The sequence below is a fragment of the Chlamydotis macqueenii genome, chromosome 1 (genome assembly GCF_036417535.1).
Source record: "Chlamydotis macqueenii isolate bChlMac1 chromosome 1, bChlMac1.mat, whole genome shotgun sequence".
Classification (NCBI taxonomy): domain Eukaryota; kingdom Metazoa; phylum Chordata; class Aves; order Otidiformes; family Otididae; genus Chlamydotis; species Chlamydotis macqueenii.
The window spans coordinates 68320261-68347745 of NC_141556.1; the positions used below are offsets into that span (position 1 = coordinate 68320261).

Here is a 27485-nt window from a genome sequence, read left to right on the forward strand (position 1 = left end):
AAGTCTTTTCTGTGTTTTTCCTGGGTAACAAAAGAGTATAATAAAATTGTACTAGGGCAGAAGGCATTACCAAAGTCTGCTAATCAGTCTTACCACGTTGGAATTTTAGCAGAATCCAATTCATAAAGCAGGGAACAAATGCTGTTTCTAGTACAAGACATTTCCTGAGCCTCTCAGCATCTGCAGAGTTCATTTGCAGTCAGAACAATCAAGAAAAGCCAGTCCCCAAAATACAAGGGTTTGCTAATATACATCCCCTTTGTTACTGACATTCCAAGGGTGTGGGTATTTTTTTTGACTGTAAATTTTAAAATGCACAAAATATGCCAGTAAGCAAAGAGCCAGTCATGAAGATTATTATTTTTATATTAAACCTCTGTTTCTTATAAAGCATTGCAGTTTTACAGATTCCACCATTTCAACCACCAGAGAAGAATTTATATGTACCTTTCATACTTCAAATATTTGAGGACTCCAGAAAAGCACAAGGAAGAAAAATTATGTTTAATAATTAGGAGCTGTTGTTTTTTTAAACCAATGTGTCCACTTTTTATTTTATTTTTTTTAATCCAGCAGGCAATATATTTGCTGGCATCCCAGAATACAGTTTCTTGGAATATAAACAGTGGCCTAGATTTATTTTATTATATAAAATCTAAAGCCAGTGGTATTGTAATTCAAAGTAACGGAAATAGTTTTCCATGCATGGAAAAAATGTGAGTGCAATGGCCTGATCCAACTCCCATTAAACTTCAGTGGGAGCTGGACTGAGCCCAAGATCGGATCAAATGTGTGAGCTATTCACTCCTGGGATACTATACATTTCTAGCCCAGTAATAAAACTTGCTCTACCTTGGATACATCTAAAAAAGAACTTTCCTCCCACCACCCTCACCTCATGTTCTTGTCCATCCTTATTGCGTCAGTACTTAAAGGTGTCAGCTGTTTGTCTATGACACCCTCAGGCATTGTTAACATGTCTAATAATTCAAAATGATTTCATTTGGCCTTTCTGATAAAGACCACACATTTAAGGGAGCCGCAACTCTCCTTGCAGTTTGGCACCACAGTTAATTTTGTGAGTGTAATCAACTTTGGGAGCAGAAAAGTTGGCATTGTTAGGGCTACTATTTATCTGGGTGTCCCTGGATATGTCCTTCTTTTTCCACCTAAAATGTTGTCTGGATGGAAAAAAAGATGATTTTTTGGCCTTTTGTTGTAGCACTCTGGACCTCTGGCAGCCTGGTTGGAGCCAGCAGTTCCTATTGGACTGGGACCATATGGTGATAGGAGAGAAATGACCATTGGATTTCTTTCCTTCCCCTCTGCCTCCTTTTTTACAAGACCTAGGTTTCAGTCTTCTCGACTTTTGCTTTGTGTCCAAAAATTTGATCCTGCTAAACTCTAGCTTAAAACTTAATTTCTATGGCGCCCACACATAAAAGAACCTCCTTAGGGTGGTAGTAAGTATAAAATAAGAGCACAGCCGGTTTGGTTTGATGCAAAGCCAAAGAAAGTCAAACAGAAAGCTGTAGCAGAACTTCTTGAGGATGAAAGTTAAAAAGTGGTCGATTTTAAGTTGTGCCTTGTTAGATGCACAAAGCGGTAGAGGGACGTGGGGGTGGGGAGCTAAGCTTGATTCTGAGCTCTGCCGATTATTTGCTTTGTAATCTTCAATAAGTTACTTAATTTCTTTGCATTTTAGCCTCCAGCCTCCTCCTGTATAAAATGAGGAGCGGAATACCTCCTTTTTCTGTAAAGCTCTTTCAGAAATATGGCTGAAAAAAAAGGTAATTGAAGGCCTACCCTCTACGCTCATTAACTCTGGCAGGCAGACAGCTGTATCCCCATTGTGCGGGGACATGCTCAATTCCGGACAAAGCGGCTCCTCAGAGGGTCAGATGCTCAGAGGTGGTTGCTGGGGGACTCAGCGGGAGCCCCGGAGGGTCTGACAGCGAAGCCCTACTCTCCAGCACAATGCTGGAGGGAAGAGCATTCTACAAAAGAGAGGTGAATTTGGGGCTTTTTTTATTAGTGGGTACCGAATATCTGGTAGCAAGAGCGAGGCTTAGGGAGGTTAGCCTGGTTTCTGAAGCAAATACCTGCCTGCTCAAATTCTGTTTGCAGTTTCATATGGATAAGATATTCACACAATACGCTATTATATAGTGTGTGCTGGTGACCGGCTGCCACATTCCAACCCTGAAGTCACTGCACTTTAAGGCTGATAGAAATGACCACCCATAAGTCATGTAAAACTAAAATATTTTGGAGTTAAAGGCACTATGCAAATACACGGTTATTGCAAGTCAGTGAACATCAGCTCCTAAACGGAGCAGAACAGGATGCAAATCTGTCATCATTTTCCAACTGGCTAGTAATACATAAGTTATAACGTGAATGAATGAGGCCTTAGTATGTTCTGCTGCAAGGTAAGCTAAGAAATAGCTGATCCCAGAACAAACGGAAACTTTCATTTGACGTTAATTACGTTGAAAAGATAGTGGCAGGGTTGTGAGAAAATTTAAATGAATCTTTTAACACTGCAGGACTGTAGGCCATCAGCATCGTTTGAAGGCTCCCTTTCTTTGTCCCCAGAAAGTCTGTGCCTACCCGGAGCTCAGTGTAGCGCTGGAGAGACTGCTGCCTTTTGCAATTCGGGAAACAGCCAAGTTGAACCCAGACACGCAGCGTGAGTGTAACTTACACTCACTATAGGGACCCAAATTTTGTAGCCCCGAGAAAGCACAAATTAAGCAGATCTTGTTCAGTCATATAAAATCAAACACGCAAGGGTCTTGCTCCGCTCACTTGACTGTGTCCAGGGAGAAGCCTAGTAGGTTTAAATTACGCTATGAGAGCAGTTCCTAATCACCTGTGGCTACAGAAATACAGATAGTATTTTCATCAGCTGACGCAGAGAGAGAAAATCTCAAGGAGACCTTGGGAAATACCTTCCAGTGACTGAAGGGCATTTCTCAAGTGTCTGTCACAAGGTTTTCCAGAACCTACTGCTTATATGGTCATTCACTTTGATTTAGCTTTTGTTTAACTACAGTTCAGGTTAAACAGTTTCTAGAAGATACTCTATGAAATCAAGTTAAGAGAATGGCGGGCTCTGAGGGAACTGTCATATGACAGACAGTAAGCAGATATGAACATAATATTGGATCCTCTTCTCCTAAAAGGTAGACTCTGGCTACGTCTAATCCGTGGGACCCAGAGATGCATCCCATCTCCTTGGTCCAGATGTGTATCCTGGCCATGTCCTGACTCCCTGCCAGGGCAGTGCAGGGACCAATACCTCATGTGCAAAGGCTGATGGATGCAGAGACCGTTGAGCGGGTAGCCTGTGCCAGTTCCAGCTCCAGTGTAGGTGGCTGGGGGCTTTGGGACTGGGCCACGTCGTGAGCATACCAGCTCTGAAGTCTAAATATAACCAGCCTTAAAGATAAGCAAAACATATTTCTGTGGCCAACAGGACACATACCAGAAAGGACAAAAAGAAGCTTTCAACCTATTGTCAATCTTCTCCTGCAGGGCCTGAAACTGTTCCTATAACTGTTCCTCTTCTTTCTTAGCTCTGTTTAAGTGACAGTTGAAATCTATTTTTTTTGCATTAGGATTCAAAAAGGCATGACCTACTCATAGCACTTCCTCAAAGAAAGAAAGAAAGAAAGAAAAGGGGAACAAACAGGGAGTTCTCCCTGTGAGCAGGAATAAAATGCAGCAGCTATAAAATGGAGTAGTAAATACTGCCCTCTGACACTTAAGATGGACACCTGCCCTAAGTGGCACAGTTACCTCTCAACGCTGCGTGCCCAAAGCAAGCTGAGTCTGATGGCCCCGTGGTACCTGCAACAGCTTTAGCTGTTTGGAACGGGGCTGCTGCAGCACGCACCAGCCTTTGGCAGCGTTATGGAGCGTGCGGAGAGGGTCAGGCCCTTGGTGATTTGGGAGGGAAAGAAGACTCTGATAAGGAAGGAAATATAAAGGGAACGAGCAGGCAGCACTTTACTGGGAGGCAGGGAGATTCTAATACCTCCTCCGGGCCCTTACCCGGGCCCCATGGTGCTGTCACATGGTGGCAGCCATCCTGGGGAATTCAGAAGGGACCTGCTCAAGTATGTTTGCCAACAGAGATGAAGCAGTTTAAAGGCTTGCAGCAGCAATGCATATCCTGAAAAAGAAAAAAAAGAAGTCAAAAGACCAGGCTCTTCCTTACCCTAGGGCAATTTTTTTCTGAATCACAATTTGTCTTTTGGCTCTTCCTAGAGTGCCATATAGTTGTGTCAGCCCTTCGCATGACTGTAAGAGCGTTGTGGTCAGGCAGGATAGGAAGGATGAGACATTGCCATGCAAGGACATATTACAATCCTGCCTTTCAGGGGAACAAAACAAAACAAAACAACAACAAAAAAAAGATGTGAGGTAGACCCATCGTCACTTAATGATTGTCACAGTCACTGTGCTGGAGCTAATTGTAGCCCTGTCTTGTTCACAGCCCCAAGGAGCTGCACAAGCGCTTAACCATTACCTTTCTTGGGCTAAGAAAACATCTAGACCAGATTTTCAGGGTGGCAGCCCTCAGCAATTCACTGTGATGAGTCTGGCCATTCTGAGTTTCATTTACCATGGGCAAATTCGTTTTCTCTTGCTTGGGAACAACAACAGAGTTAACTAATGACCTGCCAACTTTCACAAAGCACAGGGCTATGTATTTAGGACAAAAGCATTTGGAGATGGAATTAAGGCAATTAACATTTTATATTAATGCTATGATTTCTAGGAATTATCTATAAATGCCCAGGAAGTACATTACTCAATTTTTAAAAAATGTGTCTTTCTGAATTAATAGTTTGCCCTGTATGGCAGAGCACAGGTTTCCTTTTTGATTTCCAGGCTCTTGAACTAGAATAAACCACTCTAATTCCTTTTATTTAATATTTCATGAAATGGTATTCCTATCTCAATTTCCCTCTTAATTGTCTGAGTACACGTTAAGTTATGGTGGCAGGAAATGACAGACAAAAATGACATGCAGTTTTTATATATTTTTCATCGACGGAGCTCAGAATATTTTACAATCCTTAATGCCATTTTACAGATTAAATACTAAAAGACAGGGCAGGAAATACTTCATCTGATCGGCACGGGGTGGAGCTGGAGCAGGCACTGCAGCTGCTACTCTCCATGCTGCTGCCTGACGGCTGTCAGGATTTGTTTGTATTGAGGAGAGAAACTGTAAATACATGTAATAGTGCAACTATGATGTTCAGTAACTACCTTGTTCACTTCACAATAATAAAGATTTTAGCAAATGCGTGAGATGGGACATATTTTAAAGGAGACAATAGGGAATCACAGTTTCATAAACAGAGTTTTAAGGAATGGCCAGTATGTATTTAATATTGGTGGTATTAGGGATCAAAATGTTTCAAATCTTAATTCATAGGGATGATTTTGCTTCCATTAACTATCCTGTTCACAGTAACTGGTTTGACCTAAAATTTCTGGATACGGGTACAAGCGTATTGGAGCACAGGTCAGCAAAGGACTGAAGTGTGTAGAGCCGCACAAACTACACAAGTCCTCCCAGATCAGCCAATTGTTCTTGGCAGTTCAAGACTGTCCTCTAGCAGGGTAGTGTTTCCATAGTGTTTTGACTAGACTCACTGCACAACATGCAGGCTTCGGGTTTCCACCAGTTTCCCCAAGGACACGATTTCAAAAGCCAAGATCTCCACATCACGTTTTTGCTGCTGTTGTGCCTACAGTCTCCATTATTTAACAGAGCAACTTCACGTTCTCTCTGGTGTTGCCTCTCTGTGCCTCTACATTGGACATAGGTGTTTGGGTCCTGTCACAGGAACCAGGCTTCCAGATGCCACCAGCGGCATCAGGCCTGGTAACACCATCTGTTTTTCATAATCTGTCTGGTGTTGCACAGGCTGTGGCCTCCCCCTGGCACACACAGGTCAGTCCTGAGCATTAAACCCTGGTCCAGTGGGGCCTCTTTCCCCCTCAGCAGGACCTGTGGCATCTGCCTTGGCCTCCGGGGAGGCTTCACAGCTCCCCCCGCCAGTGAGTCTCGCTGTGCCTCTTTCAGCCTGGATGACTCCGTGCGGCCACCACGGCTGGCCCCTCTCGGGCCCCTTTCCGTCACGCCTGCGGGAAGGGCTGCGTGGCCTGGCGTTTCCTGTGACACCGCTTGCCGTAGGAGAGGGTGACGCTCTGCCGCCTGCTCAGGGCCCACAGGAAGCGGTGTCACGGGAGAACCCCCCGCCGCCTCCGGAGCCCGCCGGTCGCCCCTCCCCGGGAGGCAGGACCGATGGACCGCCCCCCGCCCCCGCCACGAACAGCCCCAACCGCCCCTGCCACGGAGGCCTGCGCCAGCGGAGAACAAAAGCCCGCGCAAACGTCACTCCCTTCCCTCAGCCAATCAGAGCCCGCTCCTCCCGGCGGGCCGCACCCCTCCTTCCCCCAGCCTGCGCGGCCCGGAGGCGGACGCGTGCCCCGAGCGCCTGCGCCAGCCGGTGGCGGCGGCGGCCCCTTCCTGACTACATTTCCCGCGATGCAGCTGGGCTCGTTCTCCGCGCTTCCTTCCGGTGCGCTTGTGCGCAGGCGCGGTGGGGTGTCCCGCATTGGCGGCGGCGGCCTCGTGCGATGATGACGCTCTAGGGCAAGGAGGAGGTGACGAGGCCGGGGAGGCGGCGGCGGCAGCGGTTGCCGCAGGAGGGGGGCGGCGCGGCGCGAGGCGGCGGGCAGCACCTCGCGAGCGCCGGCCGTTGCCAGGTGAGCGCCCGGGGGGCCCGTGCGCCCCGCCCCTCCCCTCCCCTCACCCGAGGGACTGCGCGGCCTGGCCGCCGCCCGCGGGGCCGGAGGGTCCCGCTCCGGGGCCGAGCGTCCCCTCGGTGGGGCGGCGAGGGGCAGCCCCCGCGGCGGAGTGAGGGGGGCGCCTCCTTCCCTCTCGCCGATCCCCGGGAACGGCGGCGGGGGTCGGGGCCGCGGCTGCTCCCGGCGCGGGGGGGTGGCCGAGGTGCTGGGGGAAGGCCGGCGGCGGGCGCTGCGTTCGACCGGGGCTGAGTTTTGCCGGTGAGGCGGGGAGCGGGCCCTGCGGGCGACTGGCCGGGGGCAGAAGGGAGCCGGGCTTGTGGTCAGGGTGTTTGCTTAGGGACACGAAGGAGCACTTGGAAAGGCTCGGCTGGAGGAGGCTTTAGGCCAGTGAAGCACTCCTAAGTGGGTCAAGAGCACTGTAAGTGGGTCTTGTTTGTAGCCTTCTGTACACTTGTTGCTTGTCAGGACAGGGAAATCTACTGCTACTCCTAAAATCTTTTTACGGAGGTCATAAAAATAATAACTCCTGTGCTTGTACGATATGAGAACCTTGCCTTGCCCACGGAGCACTCTGTGTGTGCGTGTTTTTGTGTATGTATCTATAAATACTGGAGTTACCAGCAGTGGATAATGTAAATATTTGACACTAGTGTATCCACAATTTGGGTATTCCCAAGTGGCAGTTAAATTTTTAAAAAGGTGATTTTGTGTTTTTTTTTTTTTTTCTTGAGAGAATTGGACATTCATCTGTTGTTTGCTTAGGATGAGCAACAAAGACGTTGAAACATATGGTGATCGACTAGAAGACAAAGAAGATATGACAGCTGTTGTTCTTACTGAGCTTTTCAAGTAGTGTTGGTTTCTTTTTGTGTCTGTCTTAGCATTACAAGTGAGTTGATTTAGTGGCTTTAGTAGATGTGTGTGTTGGCATATGTTTGAGAAAACTGTTAATATTAAATTATAACTTATTTGACATACAGGCTTTGTCACTTCATCTGTGTAAACTGTTGTATACACCTGTTACATAGCAGAAAAATTTTTAGATATTACTCCTTATTTAAAGATACATTTTGTTCTCAGTGCACCACTAAAGTTCTTCAGGCAGTTGAATTGTCTTCTGTATCACAACTGTGTTGTGTATTTTTTAAACTGGACCAGGCTTTATAAAGTTGGCCAGACCCTCTGGGCAAACCCTCCTGGGTGTAATCTGGGTTTCAAGACTTGAGGTTTTATTGTGTAATTTAAACTCTTGTTTTCACTCCCTCACTGTAGTCAGTGTCAGGAAGTGTTAAATTCCGGGTTACGTTCTGGCTGTGGTCTTCACTGTCTGTTCTGGAAGTCAGTGAAGAGCTGTGCACTGCACAGTCCTCTCTCTGAGTACTGTTGTAAAAATCCTTGGCTTTCACAGGCTGTTCAGTAGTTTTTCTGTAGCCAGGTGCTTGCTTTCTACAGAACCTTAATGAGACTACTTCAAATTTGGTGGTAGCTGCCAGAACAGAGGAAAATACGTTTATGATTGACAGAAGTAGATGTTGTGTCATGGAATTATGGGTGCAGCGTGGTCATAAAACACAGCCTGTTTTCCTTGTTATCTTCAGCTATGAGCTAATATTGTTTATATAAGAAAAGAAGCGATCGTGTTTTGCATTTCTTTTTCCTTTTCGTGTAGGGGTCCTAGCCAGTTCCAGGTACAAACATTTTATGCCGTGGTTCTTAATGGTGTGGGCATAACTCATGTGTAAACTGCAGCAGTAGTGTGACACTTATGAAGACTCTGGGTGTGTGTTCATAGGCAACCTGAAATAAGTTCATTATTGTGTTGGATGTGTAAGATTAGTTGATAAAATATGGAAATGACTCCCTTGTCCAAGCTGACAACTAAATATTGTTAAATAAGCCTGTGGATAAGGTTGTTGGCAGCTTCATAGTGAAAACTATGGAAAATAGTTGCTAATGTGGAAAACTAAACCTTTCATGGTGAAAATTCCTTCAATAGATTCTTACCTGTTATATGTATGTTCTCAAACATAAAATATGATGAGTGTAGGAGTTTAAATTGTATCGGGTCTTCAAGAGAGCCAGACACAAACAAAAGGCTCCCACCTTTGCACTGATGGAGTTGTGTCAGTGCTATTGAACTGGTGGCATTACTGCAAGTTTGCTCAAGTGACTGGTGAGCGGTGGTTTTGGCAGTTGTGGGTGAGGTTCAGACTTGAAGCCTGACTTCTGAACACAGGATAAAAAGACTGGAGTTTGAAAAGCATGTACTTGCTGTAGGCAAGAGTTCCTGTTGATCTGTCAGGAAGGAAAATTAATGGGAATTGGCAGGGCATGTAATACCAGTGACTTTAATGCTTGGATCTATGCTCTTATGTCTTCAGTTGCATGTTAAAGGAGCTGTGTCAAGCATTCGTGTACAAAGACCCTCAATATTAGACACTAAAAATTTTGCAAGTTTTACAGGTTTCTGGTTGTGTAACTGAATTGTCCAAGACACTTGGACAAATTGTGCGAAGAAACAAGGCTTGCTTTTGTCAGTGGAGATGCTGTCTGTACATGAGGAAAATTTTGATAAGGAAACTTCAGGAGGTCGTTGGACTATCATGCCATCAGCAATTCAGATGCTTAAATAGAAGTAGTTCTGAAATGGAAATAGCAGTTTTGAGTATTTGTGATTTGAAAGTGTCTGTGTCTGAGTCATTCGCCAAATTTTCTGGCAGACGGTGTTGGTAGGTTTGAAAAGACGTTACACAAGATAATGGTAGTGATTATGAAAAAGTATTTGGTACAGTGTTTAAGGGGAAGACTATTACTTTAAAGTGTATTATTCTCTGATAAAACTTGTTTTAAATGCCTTATCCTTTCTGCAAGACATTGTATTTCAGTTGGTTTTACTTAACGTGGTGACTGACTGCCTTTGCTTTTTATAGCAATATGTTTGTCAAGACTAGTTCAATAAAGAAACTGGTTTTCAAAAATTAAGAATATGGAGACAAACAAGGTACTGGTTCTGCTTCTTCAGAAAAGAGATTTGTGAAAAAGTTTTTGACTTTCATTTGTTTATTTGAATATGCTCCTACTACCAGAACATTTTTCTTTTGAAGCAGAGTGCTGCAGATCAGTATGTAAACTAATAAGGTGCAGGAGGTGAGTTGTTTCCACATAGTTCCTGTTGCAGTGCTTTGAAAAGGACAGCCTCTTGCCTTCTTGTGGCAGTAGTTAGGAGTGAGAGATTCAGACTTTCGTCATCACGTAACTATAAAACTGAGATGGAGTTTAATTTGCCCAGTGATTACATATGTTTTCTGCAACATTTATCTCAATGGTTTGACATAAAAATAAAATCTTTATCTTTGTTCAGTGTCAAGATGAACCTCAAGGTTTCCTTTCAGGGCACAGTGACAATCTTTTTGTATACAGAAGACTGCTCACCACATTATGATGTGGCAGCTGGTGTGATGATAAGCAGACAGCCTCTCTCAGGAAAGGAGGTGCCACAGCTTATACTACTGCTGCTTGATTTGAGAAGCAGCAAAAAACTTGGAGTGAGGAGGTTTTTGGCAAAACTAAGATGCTCAGAATTTTGAAGAGGAAATATCATATGTTTAATACCAATTTGCCCTCTGATTTAACATGATTTTCAGTTATAACTTCTTTGGAATTTTCAGAACCTCATAGAAATATTTCTGTCCTTCACTAGTTTTTGTTAACGGCATCTCTTTGAGTTATGATATGGCCAGGGTAGGAAGAAAATTACTGTCTAGATTTTGTTTGGTTGTTTTTTTTTTTTATTTGTAGCTCAATGGTCTCTTGAGCAGATGACATACATTGTGTGGATGATGGGTATAAAATAAAATTAGATGGCAGTTGTATTTGTTGTTGCATGCAGCCATGATTACTCTCGTATTCTAGAGTTACAGATCTCTGCTGCTCTGTTAGTGGAGGAGAGAGTGAGTATCTTTTTCTGGCCATGCAGGACTTTTTGGCCTTCTCTGAACTGTACGTGTGTCAGCAAATGTTTTGGGACTTCTCAGGGCTGCCTTGTGGTTAAATTGCTTGCGGAAAGGTGTCTTCAAACGTGTAGATAGATATAAGGTTCACAGGACATGTCATTGTCAGTGTAGAAAAATTTGCAGCACGCTTCAGATGGATTTCAGTAGCTGTGAAAATGCGATGGAGTCTGCTGGGATGTGCCAGCTGCTGTAACTCTCTGTAAACAGGACTAATTAAGCCTTTGTGAGAACAGAAAATAGTCAGGCACTATTTACGGGAAGAAAGTGTTGGAACAGGCAGAGCTGTAATCATTGGCTCTAAGGTACCTTTAGACAGCAGTAGGCAAGAGAGTAGACAATTTACTTGCAGAATGGGTTGAAAGTCAAATCTGTATACTTAAAATGGATATTGCAGTGTTCTGGCAGATCCAAGTACATTGCAAACTTCTGTTGGGGCCTGCTGCGGGAAAGGCCGCTTCTTTTTTTTCGCTCTGTCTCGTTAACTTCTTTCTGGTAATATTTTATCTCAAAATAGTTGGCATTCATGGTTCTTCATCTAATGCTGAAAACCAAACTTATACTAGATATAGATGTCATAACGTTACAACGTTGCCTCTGTTTGGATAGGCCATGTGAAAGCTAGCCATCTTTGTTAACGGGAATTGTTGTTTTTCTGAATGTAGCTACGATCATTTGTTATATAGTCAAAGGTAAGATGTGGCTAGGCTGACTTATTGTAAGTACACCAAAGCCATTTTTCATATGTGTTCATCCAATTTTGCTACTCTTCCTCTTAACCAAATTAAATGCTCTTTTCCCCAGCCTATTTGGTTCCATCTGCTTATAGGATTGCTGAGACTGCCATTTCTCATTTGGAGCCGAGGTCAATTGTGCTGCTCTGTTTGGGTCTAGAGGATGACAATTTATATGCTATAGATTTCATTAGGAGAGCCCTGGGTGTGTTAAGCAGTTCTGCAGCTTTTAGGTAAGGGTTGTTTTGTTGGTAGGAAACTTTAGTGGACTCTTCTCTGTTTTAATGACAGCATGCTGGTGAGGTTCCTGTTTTAGCTCCTTACTGGTGAATATATTTATTGCTTGTCTAGTATGATTTTCTCAAAATGTTGTCATAAATGTGTTTTAGTAATTTGGATGTTTATGGATATTTGAATAAACAGTGTTCCTTATGGACGGAACACGCCATAGACCTTCTTGCTGTATGAAACGTTTTCTGCAGACTTTATTGAAGGCACTTATTTGTGCTCTTTTGATTTCTTGTGCAAACTACATGGTGGGTGATGCTAGGTTTGGGGCCTGTTACCTTGATAAGGACTTCAAGCCCACATATGTCTATACATGGTTTCTGAGTTTTTGTAAAATGCAGAACTTTTGATGAAAATGGAATAATTGAATTGAGGCAGTAAAAGCCGCCTTCTGAGAGCAAATACCACCTCTGGCTGCTTAGATTAAATCTGAATGGTAAAATTCCTGTAGCTAGTGATAAAATTCCTTTAGCTAATCTTTACTCCTGCTTGTACTAGAAAAACTTATATCTGTGTTTCAGTCTGCAGTGGGAGCTGTTTTAAAAAAACATAACAATGCAAAGGTAAGTATAGCTGAGACTGGCTATACTCTCAGTCCTGAGAGTGCTGGCAAGCTTTTACTTGCAGGGAAAGAGATTTTAGCATTTGGAAGAAAGAAGTGAACCTGAGATGAAGAGCTACTGAACATGCATTTCACCTTCTCTCAGCTGACAGTTTAGGTATGCTTTTGTAACGAAGAATACTGCGCTGCATTTCCTAGTGGGCTGCTCCTGAGATTCAGTGTTTACCATTCCCTAGAGTAAACTGAAGGATGTACTTTTTCTGTTTTCCTTCCTAATGCTTTAGTTTATGTCTTGGTCTCCATGGCTGGTGGAATTCATGGGCGTGTATTACTTAGACAAGTAGTGGTGCTGTGGCGATAAGTTAGTGGTGGTGGAATCTGGTCCTTTCTGACATTATGGTATGATACAACCAATTTGCCTGTGAAGAACAGTGTGCTTTGCAAATTGTGTTTAACCAATTATTTATATGTCTATGTATTCCCTAGAACAGCATACAGCATTGCAAGGGTGATCACAGCAATGTTCTGCTGTTCTCAATATTAATTTTTCAGGCAATTTTTTTTTATTGTAATGGAACATGACTGTAGTAATAAAAGGAAGAGCCTATTCATAATTCTTATTAAAGTAGCTATGTGACAAAGTGCCAACTATTGGCTTTCTGCCTGCTATACCTTCAGTAGGGAACAAAATGGATTATTTTCTGAGCTGAGTGTCTGAGAGTTGAGAAAAGCATAACAAAGTCAACAAAAGCTTTATTTAGTGGTTTTCTGACCTTTATATAGTCCAAGCTAAGAGGACAATGCTGAAAAAAGTCTTGTGTCCTGATGATCTTAATGTCCATGGTTAAGTGCAACTGCTCTTTGACTTCCTGCTCTGTGACTCTTTAGTAGTTGGCAACGATATGAATTCTGCAGCATTACAGAAATAGTTCAATAATGCATGTGTTATAAAAATCCTTTCCTTTTTGCAAGCTTCACTAATGCAGTGAAGGCAGTTGCTAGGTAGCTTAGATTTGATTTGTATGATATTTCTTAAGGGTCAATTTTCAGATGTTTTAGAAGAGGAATGCTAAATTTCTCTGACTACCTGATAATTATTAATTATTAATTTCACTCCTGTGAAGGATATAAAAGGATAATTTTTGGTGGTGGTTTTTTTTTTTTGTTCTCTTTTTAGGTCATCCTCCAGAAACACAGGGTGTAATTTGCCAAAGCCTCCTTTTCTTTTTATTATGATTTTTCATAGGTGTCTTGGCATTCTTACGTCAACTAGATGTAAGGAGAAGGAAGATCAGTAATAAAACATTAAAACATTCTGAGTTACAAAAATCCAATGTTTGATTCGGTAGGAAGTGACTTGCTAAAATAATTGAGATTATGTGTATTGATTTTAGCTACTGTATCTATAAAACTCTTCTAATTTGGCCTTGATCCTATACTCTGCAGTTTAAAGGTAGGATATTTCCTGTCTTCTACTCTGAAGGCAAACTCAGAATTTAAAGTTAAGCTGGTCCTTGATAGAGAGCAAGAGAGGCTGACCAGATTTCATAGCACTTGCATAAATGTTTCTGTCCAAAACATCGTAACTAGCGTGTGATGCCGTTGAAAATGCCGGTTATGTCAACTGATTTGGAAAGACTCCAGTATACATGTCAGCATAGGGAAAGGGAGATGATATACAAGACTGTTGGAGACGATCCTGAAAAATCTCAAGTACTTGGATAAGGTCAGGATTGATGTAACAGTACAGCTCTGCATGACTGTGGGTAACCTAGGGGTTTTGCTTCGGGTTTTGAGCAGCAGAGTCTTAAGATGCTGTTGGAAGAGTGGTGCAAGATGCTCTTAGAAGGACATTAGTTTTTAATTCTTCCATGTGAGCCCTTTCTAGCTGACTTTTTCTGTATCAGTTAACCGGTTCAAATACCCCCTTGTTATGCATCACAGTAAAGTCATTGTGAAAAACAAGCATGATCACAGAACCCATGACTGTTTTCCTCTGAAAACTCATGTCTTGGCTCTGTTTCAATAGTTCATTATTATGTAAGTGCCTGAGGGCTTGTCTGCCTGCAAGACACATGAATGTTTTGTGCAGTCTAAGGTCATCCTTGCAAAGGTACAATTCCACATTCCTGTTCTTTTAGCAGTAAGTATGATGTGTCCAGTAGTTCTTGTAGTACCAACTGAAATCTTATTACCTTTTGAGAGGCTTTATGCTATGTAGAGATTAAAACCAGCTTAAAACTCTGTGCTCCCTTCTTGGAGATTCTGTTCTAAGGTAACAGAATATTTTGAACACTTTCTCATTTCAAGCCGAAGGGACTCCTGAATTGGATGGTAATCTAAGTTATTTCTTTGTAATAAATAAGCAGTTTATAAGCATGTTATTTGTTACAACATTCAAAGTCACAGGTAACAGTGGTGGCATTTGGGGTTGACCAAAGCATATTTGCATAATTCCTACTGTAGAATGACGTTTAGTCATACTAGTGATGGAGTAATTGAGAATTACTGGCACTTAAAATTAATTACTAGGCAGACATAAAAAGGAAAGGTGTAGAAGGCATGCATTACTGCTGCTTGCATTGGAGGCTGCTTCTTCAGCGGATGTGACAGGTAATAGACCTGTATCAGCATATTGTGCTGATGGTGATCCAGCTGCAAAGCAAACATGCAGGATGTGTATGCTAAAACTGCTTCTCTTCAGTGATTGTCCAGCTGTCTTTATTCATCTTTGAAGTTTTGATCTGATTGTGCTGAAAATCTTGGATCATCTGGTAAGTGGTCTAGAGAATTGGTTATACTAGGAGGCAAGTGGTCTGTTAGTGAAAACCAATTCTGCTTTCTGTTGGAAATACTGAGTAAGGAAGCCATAGAACTTGAAGGCTTTAAACTGTTTGGTGTAAGACTTTGTATAGCGATATTATCAGCACTTATTGTACTTAACGTAGTACATGTAATGTTGAGCCAGCTTTTCTGTCTTGTGTACCACTTGCAGTATGGATGAAGTAGGTTGTATAACTTACAAACCTTCCCTTCTCCTGAAGTGCATTGAATGTCAGTTTGAAGCAGGCATGTGAGTGGTGTATGCTTTACAATTCCAGTGACACAAGATCCTAAGATAAACTCAGCCTTCATCTAGTCAAATTTTTAGACTCTAACAACGTGCCATGAAGTGAAGCAAAGAAAAATGGAAATGGATTACAGGAAAAGTCTTCTGCATTCCTTGCTGTTTTCATGCTGGAATATTTATGTCATAGAGGGTCTCTCCCAAGCTCTGATGTCAAACTCCCATGTAGACCAAAAGCAACATTGTATATGCCTTGACAGAAGTCCTTTCTAACCAACTTTAAGTGACCTGAGGCAGATTAACATGCAGATTAATGTATTTGACAGTAATAAATCAGTTTTAACAAGTACTGAGGCAGAGGTTTGTTTGGCAGAGAGTTTTAATAAAATATGGTATCTGGAGTTATGTTGAACATTTTGGGGAAAAGGATGTAGCTGAGATGGTTAAAAAATTTCCTGCTTTCCTTGGTTTTGTGCTGATGCATCTTTATACAATGTTATGTAACTATGTGGAGTTTTATTTAAGTCAGAGTTATCTTGGTGAGCAAGCCTCCAAAAATCAAAGGATTCTAATCTAAATGTAATGCATGCATTTTGTTATGCACTGTAAATATTTAGAGCCGTTGTATAGCACGCATACTCTAAGGATTTATTTATTTTTTTTTCCCTGTCTCTGTGAATTCATTATCTAGTTATAAGCTAACTTGAAGAAAGAGCCTTCATGTTGATTTAGCATCCTTCTTGTAGGAATCTTGGACTGTAACCTCAAGCTTGAATACAAACATCAAGAACCAGTGACAAATTTGAGGTGAGGGAAGTTATCTATGCTTCCTTATAGGTAGCACAACTATTTGTCAGAGAGCAATAACGAATTAGAAATTAGGAGTACTAGGTGGTTTTGGGAAATGTATTTTAGTGGTTAAGATAAGGAAGGTACAAGATCTGTTTGTTTCATTGTTCTAAGTTGTATTTCTCAGGACTGAGGCTTAACAAGAAATTTCTACATTTCTGAAACAAGGTGACACTTAATGTGACAAGTTTTGCTTCCAAATCGGAGGTGATAGTTGAGGTGAGTGCTAGGTACGTGTGTGAGAGTATAAACTAGTCAGAGACAAAATTTGAACCAATAATTCTCTCCACCTTCAGGAGGGAAATTGTAGCAGTGCGTCAGGTATTTGGCAGGGTTGGTTTTTGGGGTGGAGTGGTTTTTTGGTTTTATTTCAGTGTTGTGTCATATTTGTTTTGGGGTTTGTTTGTGGTTGGGGTTTGTTTCTTCTTGTTTGTTTGTTTTGGAGTGTTTTTTTTTTTAAATGTTTTTTCCTTAAACCTTTGCTCTGAGTTTGCCAATAGAAATCAATGACAGATTGCTGTGTGACAGTTTAAACGCTGTTCATGGAAGAGGATAAAAATCATAGTCAGTGGTTAATAGATTTTATCTAACCTGTAGGTAAAAAGAAAAATTGAGGCACACTGGGTGTCTTTATTTCCTTCATTATCTGGAAAACAAGTCATCCATTGAAACTTGGAATTCCAGAATAGCTATAATATAAACCAGACTGGGTCAAACTAGAAATCCCTCTGGCTTAGGATCCTATCTTCATTCTGAAGCTGCTGCTTAAGCTTCTGCCTTATGAGACTCTCTAATCACTCTCTTGTGTGTAACCCAAGCAGGCTGCATAATATCCACCCAGCCTGCATCTAAGCCATGCTACAGAAATATCTTTACATTCTCGTGCTCCACTTGCTCAGTTTTCTTGCCCTTGTGTCCTATCTATGCACACAGTGACAAGACCTCCTGCCTGAAGTGAAGAGACCAAGAAGCTTTGGGCTGGCTTGTGCTCAGCAGATTCTGTGTTTCACTGGGGAGAAGTTGATGGGTAGCGTGAGTGTGGTGCTATGAGTGTGTTCATGGCATGGCTCACTTGATGTGTCCCCTTGCTGCAGGATGAAATCCTGATGTGCATATGCCAGATGTGCCAGGTTGCAGCAGCTCTTACTGAGGCTTTGACTGTGCTTTGCCCCTAACCTTTCTATTTATATCCCTTGGGTCTGAAGCCCAGACAAGTTGCAGGACCACCTACTGGTCCCAGCCAAGCTGACCATTCGGAGAAGAAGGAGCAAACTTAGTAAATGAGATTCTGGCAGCTATAGGATTTTTCTGTTCTGTTGTCATCTTATATAAGTCACTGGCCAGAGCATGTCAAGATAGTGCCTACTGGCTTCTTGGATGCCTTTGGGGACATTGTTAGGGTGCTTTGCCTGGTGTCCTTGAAAATTTTTCTATTTCAACCTTCATCCTTTCTTTTGCAGGGTTTTTAATTTTCTGTTTCGTAATCATTTGCCTTCTTCCCTGTTTTGTTTTTATTCATTAGGCCCCTTGCTGTCCTTCCTTGGAGGGGACTCTGAAGTTTTAGTAAGGATACCCATCCCCTCAGGAAGAAAACAGCTTCTGAGCATGAATATATGATAGACATGCACTGGTATTTAGGGACTTCTAGAGCTAGAAGTGATTTTATGTTCTTAATACCCTTTGATGTGATAACACCTTCTATCCTGTGCGTTTGTCCAGTTTCCCTGTGAATCTTCATCCTGTAGCAAGGAGATTCAAAGTTTACCTATTTGCTGTGTCAAGAACAACTTCTTTTTGAGTCTGAGGCTGCCATCTGCTAACTCTGTGACCTTAACTTGACTGACAAACAATGCTTGGTATTTTCACTTTCTTACTGTTGCTTTGGGTTACTGCTGTTGTAGACAAGAAGATTGGGAAACCTTTTGCTGTGTTGAAATCTTACTGCCATTTTGAGGTCAGCTTAAGATTTTAAATAAAAACTTCCTTTGCTGTTGCAAAGCAAATCCTTTCTCAAATCATTTAGTAAATATGTAAAATGTGATGTAAAACATCTGAACTATTACTGATTAACTAGCACATGATAAAAATAGATACCAGATTTTGTATTTCATAATTGCAATGCTTGTGTCCCTTCATACTCTTGTTTCCTTAGCTACAGCTGCTTGTTGTCTACAGAGGTTTGGGGCTTGCCTGGTTATCAGGGCAGGTTAGTTGTCCTCCAAGATTTTACTTCTGTTCTGTTCTAACATACTAAATTCACAACATTGATTAGTGGCTTTTCTTAGGACTTAGACACTTGTCAGTGTCTACTTTTTTTTTTTTTTTTCTGAGAGCATGGATGCCACTACTGTGCTGTCAATGCTGTAGATACTGGAAGAAACTTTCATACTTTTAGTAATACTATACCTGAGGATTTTAGAAGTGGATAAGGCTGTGTTTATGCTCTGTTTACATCTGACCTCTGTATAGCATTCTCAGCTAGGTTTCCAAGTACATCTTTGGCATACAGATTAGTGGTTGGCTCCTACGTGTAGCACTCAGGCTCTACCAAGAAGCTTGGCCTGCATTTTCTCAGTATTGATGATGGCTGTCTGTGCACATCAGATGAATCTGAAGAGCTATGTTGCCTCTCAGTCACAGCCACGGACATGTTAGTTAGTCTTTGCATTAAATTGTACTAGATAGCTTGTTTTTCTTACAGAAAGAGAACAAACTTAGAGTAAAATGAGATCCCTTATTTGCTAATTCCATTGGCAGCAGGTGTTGTGTCAGCATAAGGTATTTTGTATTCTTTCCAGAATAGTTTATCTGAATAGTTCTACACGTATTAACGCCCCTTACAGATGCAATTGGGCTAGGGTAAGAAGACCTTCAGTGAGTATTTGAAAACTAGGACACATAACTATTCAGTAGTTTGCTGACCCAGTTCTTGCTCTCTGCTCATGTTCCTCCTGTCTGGGCCCTTGTCCAGGAAATCAAGCCAAATTCCTACCCTTCCCGCTCTTAAGAGCGTGGATGCTTATCAACTTGGCCATGCTTCCTTCCTGGTTTTAGAGTTTCTTAAAGAAATTGAGTGTCTCCTATGATGTCTAGAACTTCTTCCTGCAAATAGAAAGGGCAGATAGACAGTGACTGCTCAGCTCACTTATTTTTGTGTTTAGGTACTATTGTAGGAGCGTATTTACATGTATGAAAGGCCCTTTGGTACAAAACAACTGTTGACTGGGTCACCCTGGCACAAAGAGTTCCCTCTGCGGAAGGAACGTGTTATAAGGTCAGATGGCCCATTTGGTTGCATTACCTGGGGCTGCTTCAGGCTTTGCTATTATAGTGTAATTTTCCTGTAATGCTTTGAAGAGTAACAATGCTCTTCAGAGTTGCAAAATTGGAGAAGGAATGGAGAACTCCATCCAAGTTGTTACTTTGTTGTTTGCAGGCAAAGAGGGAGCACCGTGGGGGGGTGGTGGTGTGCATGTGGGGGGTGAGGGATGTGGTGGTGAGGGGGTGTGATGCATGTGTGGCAGGGTGTGCTCAATAATCATAAGCCTAGATTTAACTCTTAATGAAAAAGAAGAATATTGCATTATAGTACTCGCATACTGGAAAACGTTGCCAAACACAGCTAAAATTGTAACACACACAATTTGGTGTGTTACAATGGTTTCTGTCTCTTCTCTTGGAGTTACTTTCACCCTTCCATTCCTCTGGGTCTTTAAGTCAGGGACTTAGGACTGCTGGAGAGGATAAGTTACCAGCCTCAGGAGTTCCTTTTCTGGGAGGAATATGACTTTACTGTTGCCTGTTTCTTCTTCCTCCCTCTAGAAGTCACTTGAGGGTTTTTTAAAATGTTTGCTAACATGCTTTTACACTTCTTTTCTTTCTTCATTGGTCTACAGCTCCAGGTGATGTCTGAATTTACTATATATGGTGCCCTTTATGTATGCTATTTACTATCTCTTTGTTAGCCCTCAAGCCAGGTTTGTTTAGCTCCACACCTGCATTTTTTAACTGACCGTTAGTGAGTGGCTTATAGCTGTGGGATCTCCAGTGACAAGCCTGTGCTCCATCTCTTATCCCACGCCTGTACTCCTCTGTACTGCATCCTGTCTCTCTGCTTCTCCAGGCCTCTGCTGTCATACTAGACCTGTATTTCCTGGTATCATTGTAAATACCTCTTTCTATGAAGGATAACTGGAGATTATATCACACCAAGGTAAACGAAACTAAAATAAATTGGCCGAAGTCATCTAGTCAATTAGAGAAGCTACAGTCACAGCTAAACCAAGTAAAAGGCAGGTCAAGAAAAGTTCAGTCAGAACAAGCCTGACAAGCCTCAGTCTTGAGGCCTTATGGCTCAGTATGGAAGTATGGAGCTTGTGGCTGCTGCCACAGCACAGTACTACAGGGCTGCGTAGTTATGATTTCTGCCTCCTGTTCAATGTTCATAAATTGCTGCCTATCACTCGCAAGTCCAGGAAGGGTGTTGCAAAGCCTCCTATGACTCAAGGCTCCTAAGCAGGACCTGGAGGCATCTGCTCTTTTCTATCTTCTCTTGCCTTGTGGTGCTCTGTGTAGGTCTGAGGGTAGCCAGTAGCACTTCATTGTGTTATAAAGCTGTCGTTACTTAGTGTGAGTGCTTCACATAATAGTCCTGTGTTTTCTTTTATGAATTTTGTAATTACAGTAAATGCTATATTCTGTGCGTGATAAAGGCAACCTGAATGTTTGTCTAACTTTTTCTGTTCTGTGTGAAATTACAGTTTTATTTCTGTTTTATAGTAAGGTATTTTTATAAGTGTAAATATTGTGTCTATTTCCTTTGAGGAATTTTTTTTTCTTAATCTCCTGTCCTCACTATTTTCTGTTGTGAGTTATCTACTGAAAATAGTTTCACATAACAAAATAATCTTTATTTTCCTTTAATGGTACTGATTGTAATTCATCCAATGTTAGAGCCAGTCCTCATTTTACTAAACAAGCAGTGTAGCTCTGTTATCAAAGGGTGGATTGCAATTACATGCTTCAAAGTAGGGACAATATATTTTTCACTGAAGGTGAAGGTATATAGAAGTGAAGTGCTCTTCATTGCCACAGCTTGCTCACTGCATTTCTTTTCTTTTTTTTTTTAAAGACCATTCCAATGTGTGTTTGGGGGGCTTTTTTGATCCCCTTCCCCAAGTCAGAAGATACATGGATCACTGTATTGGGTTTGCATGGAAAGGTTTTGATAGTGAGGGGGCTTCAGGGGTAGCTCCTGTGTGAAGCTACTGGAAGCTTCCCCTGTGTCTGACAGAGCCAATGTCAGCTGCCTCCAAGATGGACCTGCTGCTGGCAAAGGCTGAGCCCATCAGTGATAATGTAGTTAAGGGAAAAAGGTAGTGCCTCTGTGGTAATGTAGTTAAGGGGGGAAAAAAATGCTGGGCAAAGCAGCAATGGAGAGAGGAGTGAGAATATGTGAGAGGAACAACTCTGCAGGTACCAAGGTCAGTGAAGAAGGAGGGGGAGAAGATGTTCCAGGCACTGGGGCAGAGATTCCCCTGCAGCCCGTAGTGCAACCCATGGTGAGGCAGGCTGTCCCCCTGCAGCCATGGAGGTCCACAGAGATCCACCTGCAGCCCCTGGAGGAGCCCATGCTGGAGCAAGTGGATGCCTGAAGTGGCCGTGTGGGAAGCCTGTGCTGGAGCGGGCTCCTGGCCGGACCTTTGGCCCTATGGGGGACCCACACTGGAGCAGTCTGTTCCTGAAGGACTGCACCCTGTAGAAGGGACCCACACTGCAGCAGTTTGTGAAGAACTGTGGCCTGTGGGAAGAACTCATGTTGGAGGAGTTAGTGGAAGACTGTCTCCTGTGGGAGAGACCCCAGGCTGGAGCATGGGAAGAGTGTGAGGAGTCCTTCCCCTGAGGAGGAAGAACTGGCAGAGACAATGTGTGATGAACTAACCACAACCCCCATTCCCTGTCCCCCTGCACCACTGAGGGGGAGGAAACAGAGAAAGTGAGAGTGGAGATAAGCCTAGGAAGAAGGGAGGAGTTGGGGGAGGTATTCTTAAGATTTTTGTTTTGGTTCTCATTATCCTACTCTGTTAATAAATTTAACTTCATTTTCCCAAAGTTGAATCTGTTTTGCCCATGGTGGTAATTGCTGAATTATCTCTTCCTGTCCTTATCTTGGCCCACAAGCTTTTTGTTACATTTTCTCTTCCCTGTCCCCTCAGGGAGGGGAGAGGGTGAGCGAGTGGCTGTGTAGTACACACTCCCACCCCTCATATGGCGATCTGAATGCATCAATAAGTGCTATTAAGTCGTGTAAAATATCGAATGTGTATATTTGCAAAATGCTTCCTGGATACTTGAAAATTGACTTGGAGGATGTTTGTGGTCTTAAACTGTTTCAGACTTAAAATTTACAGTAACGTAGCTGTGCTGATTGGATTGCAGGCTGCAGCTATACTAGCGAAAACCTCTGCAGGGAACACAGTTATGCTAGCAAAAACTGCCATGCCAAGATGGTAAAACAAACCACAGCAAGATGACTCTTTGTGTAATTGTCTTGGTCTAGGTCCTGTAGATGTGTTTTGAGTTTAAGCTACATCCCTACTTAAAGGGCTTGCATGTGTACAGGTAATAATTTTGGTTCTTAGAACTTTAGCAGTAATCTCAGAGTATCAAAAGTAGACTGTGGGTGTTTTGCCATCTCTCCTTAGTTATAGGCCAGTAGAAAGTAAAAGATTAACTTAACATTTCTGCTTTTGAATTGTATCAGTGATGTATTGTGATATCAGTGTCCTTGGTCTTGTTTCAGAATTTGAGATGATTTCAAACAGTGTTACGAGGAAAGAAATTTGTATCTGAAAGAGTGACACTGAATGGTAGAGAAGACAAAAAGTTCACTTCAACTTATTTCTTAACTCTCAACAATTATTATATTTTAAAAAACCCCAAATTATGTTCTGGCTATTGCATTAAGATAAGATACATCATTGATAAGTAGCTTTACCTGGTTTTATCTAGAACTTCGGCCATTTGACTAAATCTGCTTCTGACTGACATAAATTAGGTGCAGTCTAGTTCCCGTAGATCTCTCTTTTGCTTGAGTTTTGATGGTTAAGAAAGTATCTGAAAAAGATGCCGGACTGCTTTTTTGATCTTAGACTGATAAAATGCTGTGGGTGTTGGTTATTCCTACAATGTTCTTGTGACGTTTTTTTCTACAGAAAAGTAGCAGACTTCTAGAATTGTCTGACACACAGCAAAACAATATTATAGTTTCTGAGGATATGAATATATGCTGCTTTCAACTGAAGAAATGCCATTGTTGAGCCTAAGTAAAGGAGTAAGTTTTCTCTGTTCTTATTTCTTACAAATATGGGAACATAAACATATTTTGTAGACCAGACCTGTCAGCCATGAAATAAAACACAGATGAGCAAGCTCACAACCTCCTGAATAAAGCTTATCAAAATTATCAGCAAAACTAGAGAGTAGGTGCTTCCGAAAACTGAGAAGAGTGTGATGGTCAGCTTTTTGCAACCAAGCTTCTGAGACCCTGCCTGCAGGATTACATTCACTAACCTTGGTAAGGTGTCTGGTTTACTGTGCCAGGTTTGGTCTGCTGGTCAACAGGTCATAATAAAGGCCATGTTATGCATATATATGACAATTAAGGGCTTGGGCCAGCAGGTAACTGTCAGTCCTTAACAGGTTAGGAAAATGCTGCCTATTAAATACATAAAGAATTAAAATCTTGGGTGTGCAGTCCTACCCTTTCTGTCATGTTGGCCATGCTGCTTCTCTGACAGTGTACTGAGCCAATTCAGTTTGCTAGTTTGATAGAAAACTATTATCCCATTCTTGTCCCTGGGTTAACGTTTTTCCAGACTGCCACCTGGAGTGGGTAGTGACAAACATCAGAGTGCCTTTGCAGGGGCAGTGATGAGAAGTGGAGCTGTTTGCCCACTCAGGGAAGAGTGGGGCTGCCCCCCTCTTGGCACCAGATAGCTCTTAACTCTGTACAGAGATGGCATCTAAGTGAAGAGATGTCCAAGCAAGCCAGTAAGAAGCACTTAGGGCAACTATTTTAAATGCTTTCCTGCTTACAGTTTGCAGCCTAAAATAAGTGTAATCCTCTTTGGTTTTAAAAGCAAGGTGGTAGTGTTTGTTTTTGTACAGTTGCTCCAGGCGTTGGATTATCTTCCTGAATTGTAAGAGATCTTGTGTCAGTTTCTAGAGAGATTCAAAGCCACACTTCCTAGGAAGAGAGTGTTGTACCTGCCAGGGTAGAGGAATGTTTGTCCTTTGGATTGTGGCTGTTGATCTTAGTGCCATTTACATTCTTATGTGAGGATCCTCTGTGTAGAGGGGTTAAATGAACGTACCCTCAGTTTAGTAGTCTAGCTCTGGATTTTAGTGCCTGTTACAAAAAGTTTGATTTTTTTCATATTGACCCAACAGTTCTTCTCTGAATCAGATGTCTTCGAGGCAGTAGTTAAAAGGATGTATTCTAAATTTTCACTTTAGAGAAAAGTAATGTCTAATTTCAGTCTTTCACTTTTAGATAATCTGTGATCCAAAGTGTTACTAACAAAAACCAACTGCATCTTGTTATTGTTGGCAACTGCAAAGTAAGTTGGTGTGAGTTAGTAACATGTCATAGAAATAAAATCATAAAAGGGCACAAAGATGGAAGGTTTCTCACTTGGAGAAACTGAGTCATTTAATGAAAAATTAACTAAAAGCAAGTTTTCCAGGTCTGGGCTGTGGATTTTTGTGGAATGCAATGTGAAAAGAACTTGAACTTCCGTTCCCTGTTTCGTACTGCGTTAGTGACAATTCTCTTGGTTTTGGTGTATTGAAGAGTAAAGCTAATTTACAGCAGTCATCCAGTCTGTAACAACCGGACATTGTGCACTGGGGTGGGCCAACCTCTGACATAACGCTTAACCTGGTTACAAAACTGGGGTCCAATTTGCAGTACAAATTGGACAAATGTTGTAACAATGTAATAGGATCCTCTGAAATGGAAGCATTTCATTAATGTGGGCAGGCTGCTGGCTTGTTCCCTTTCTTTGGATCCAAATGCATCAGAATGTGCTTGATTGTTTGCCTCTGCAGCCTGCTGTGAAATAGCTTAGGCTGAAGTGTCCAGTGACAGTTTACAAGTTACAAAGACAGCTTTTTGGCCACTGACCCTCCACGGGAGTCTAATCTTTGTTTTGTAGATGTCTCTTTATCTAGGGAAATTACATCTAGAGAAGAGGTGCTGGATTGCTTCCTCATCATTCCTCATTGTTAAAGATGACCTCCAAAGAATTTTTACAGCCTATTTTATACTGTTCCTTTAGGGTACATTGAGAAAACAAAGTTTTCTGTGATTTTTCCTTCTTCCCTTGTTCATACACACCCTTATTTGGATTATTTTTGACTGTAGTTTTGGAAAGTACTTGGAATGTTGCTGTGGGTGTTTAACTCCTTAATTGAAAAAGATGGTTCAGTCGTTGAAAGACTCTTAAGGGGGGTGGGAGGAAAGGATAAAAATCCCTTATTTCAAGATTTCTTGAATCTTTCAGTATTACTGTTTTGTTAACTTTTTAGCTGTGGCTACCTAACTTAGGGGCGATTCACAAATCTACATAAAAGGTATGAAATTTTTCTCTCTTCTGCTTTGCTCTATGTGTAGTGAGTAAAGCAGCCAACCAGTGAATAACCCATGTAGTTAATAAGTAACCCAGAATGGGCTAGCTAGGCCACATGTGGGTAACACTCAACAGCAGTCTTAACTTGTGTGACACAGCGCTTGCTGTCTGACTTCCTCTTTCCCTTACCCAGACTGTATATGCCTGTCTTGCATGGGCACTGGTGCCTGCCTAATTTCCTCAGTAAATAGACCAGGATGCCACATAGGCAGAAAGTCAAAGAAGACCGCCTACTTCCCCCCCCCCCCCCCCCCCCCCCCCCCCCCCCCGCAAAAAAAATTGCAGGCACAAAACCTTGTCCACAGCTCACTGTTAACGAACTCAATTGATCATCAGTACTGACGCTAAGGAGTAGGAGAACCAGATGGGTGATTGAATGATGCCAGTGTCACCTGAGAATAATTTAAGCTTTTGTGTGATGTTCCTGAATACTGTTGGTGTTACTGTACCATTTGGGAGGGACTACTTCTGGCAGGACCTTCCTACCAGAAATACAGCGTGCCAAGAAAGCTACATTTTGTTTCATTTACAGTTTAGTATGTTTACTATTTCAGTCTAGGTAGCCAGAATCAAACATTTTATAGGAAAAAAATCCCCTCCACCGGCCTGTATAAGCTGTGTTCTTCTCACAAATGATCCGCTCCTGGGTTATACTGGAAGTGCTTTGCCATTTGTACCGGTACTAATGGTTCTGGAAATGGAGTTGTGCCTATTTGGTTCCTAAAGGCCTAGTCTAAACAGCTTTGTATTTGGTAGAATTATTTAACTCATAGGTGGCTTACTGTTCAATCAGCTTTGCCATTTTACTGGCATGGATGTAGCTAGCCAACTAGTAACGCTGTTGTACCTGTGACGGTACATTGACACAGGCAAGGCAAAGTTTGTAGATTGAGATAGTATCTCTTAAGACTTTTCAGGCACTCAGGCCCTTCACTGAACATTAATGAATGTTCTGAGAAATGGTGTAGCCTGAAATTTTCATTATGGCCTTTTGTTCTTTTGATAACTAAGCTCTGTTAGGGAGAATGAGCTAACTCTATGAAGATTTGTCCATTGTGTATGCATTGCTTATGCTAGTTTAAGGGATGTTTTGAAGAGGATTAGCAAGGAAAGAGCATACAGTGGATGCCATTGCCCTGAACAAGAAAGTTTCCATCACAGACACTGTTGATCAATGAGAGGGGAATAGAAGGGGATGTTGTTTTCCAAATGCTGGTTACAGGCGGAATGAAATAGCTTTGAAGGGATCATTCTTGTGCTACTTACAGGAGGACCATACTGGGAAGAGCCAGATGCTGGAGCTTGATTTGCTTAGGAGTAGTGGGGGGATAGTTTGACTATCTGGGACTGTGTTTTATCCTAAAAAGGGAGTTACAGATCTCTTAAATTTAACTACAAATGCTACCTTTAGCGTGCTTTCTTTGCTTTGCTACCATGTGGCATTGT

General features: G+C 42.1%; 1 protein-coding gene across 3 annotated transcripts in view; it reads left to right on the forward strand.

Moving 5' to 3' along the window:
- The first annotated feature begins 6670 nt into the window (after positions 1-6670).
- ADIPOR2 (adiponectin receptor 2) overlaps positions 6671-27485 on the forward strand; it is a 47535-nt gene continuing 26720 nt past the window's right edge. For all 3 annotated transcript variants that reach the window (XR_015259560.1, XM_086755652.1, XM_086755641.1), the window contains exon 1: positions 6671-6795. The gene's annotated coding sequence lies outside the window, so the exon portion shown is untranslated. The remainder of the gene's footprint in view (positions 6796-27485) is intronic.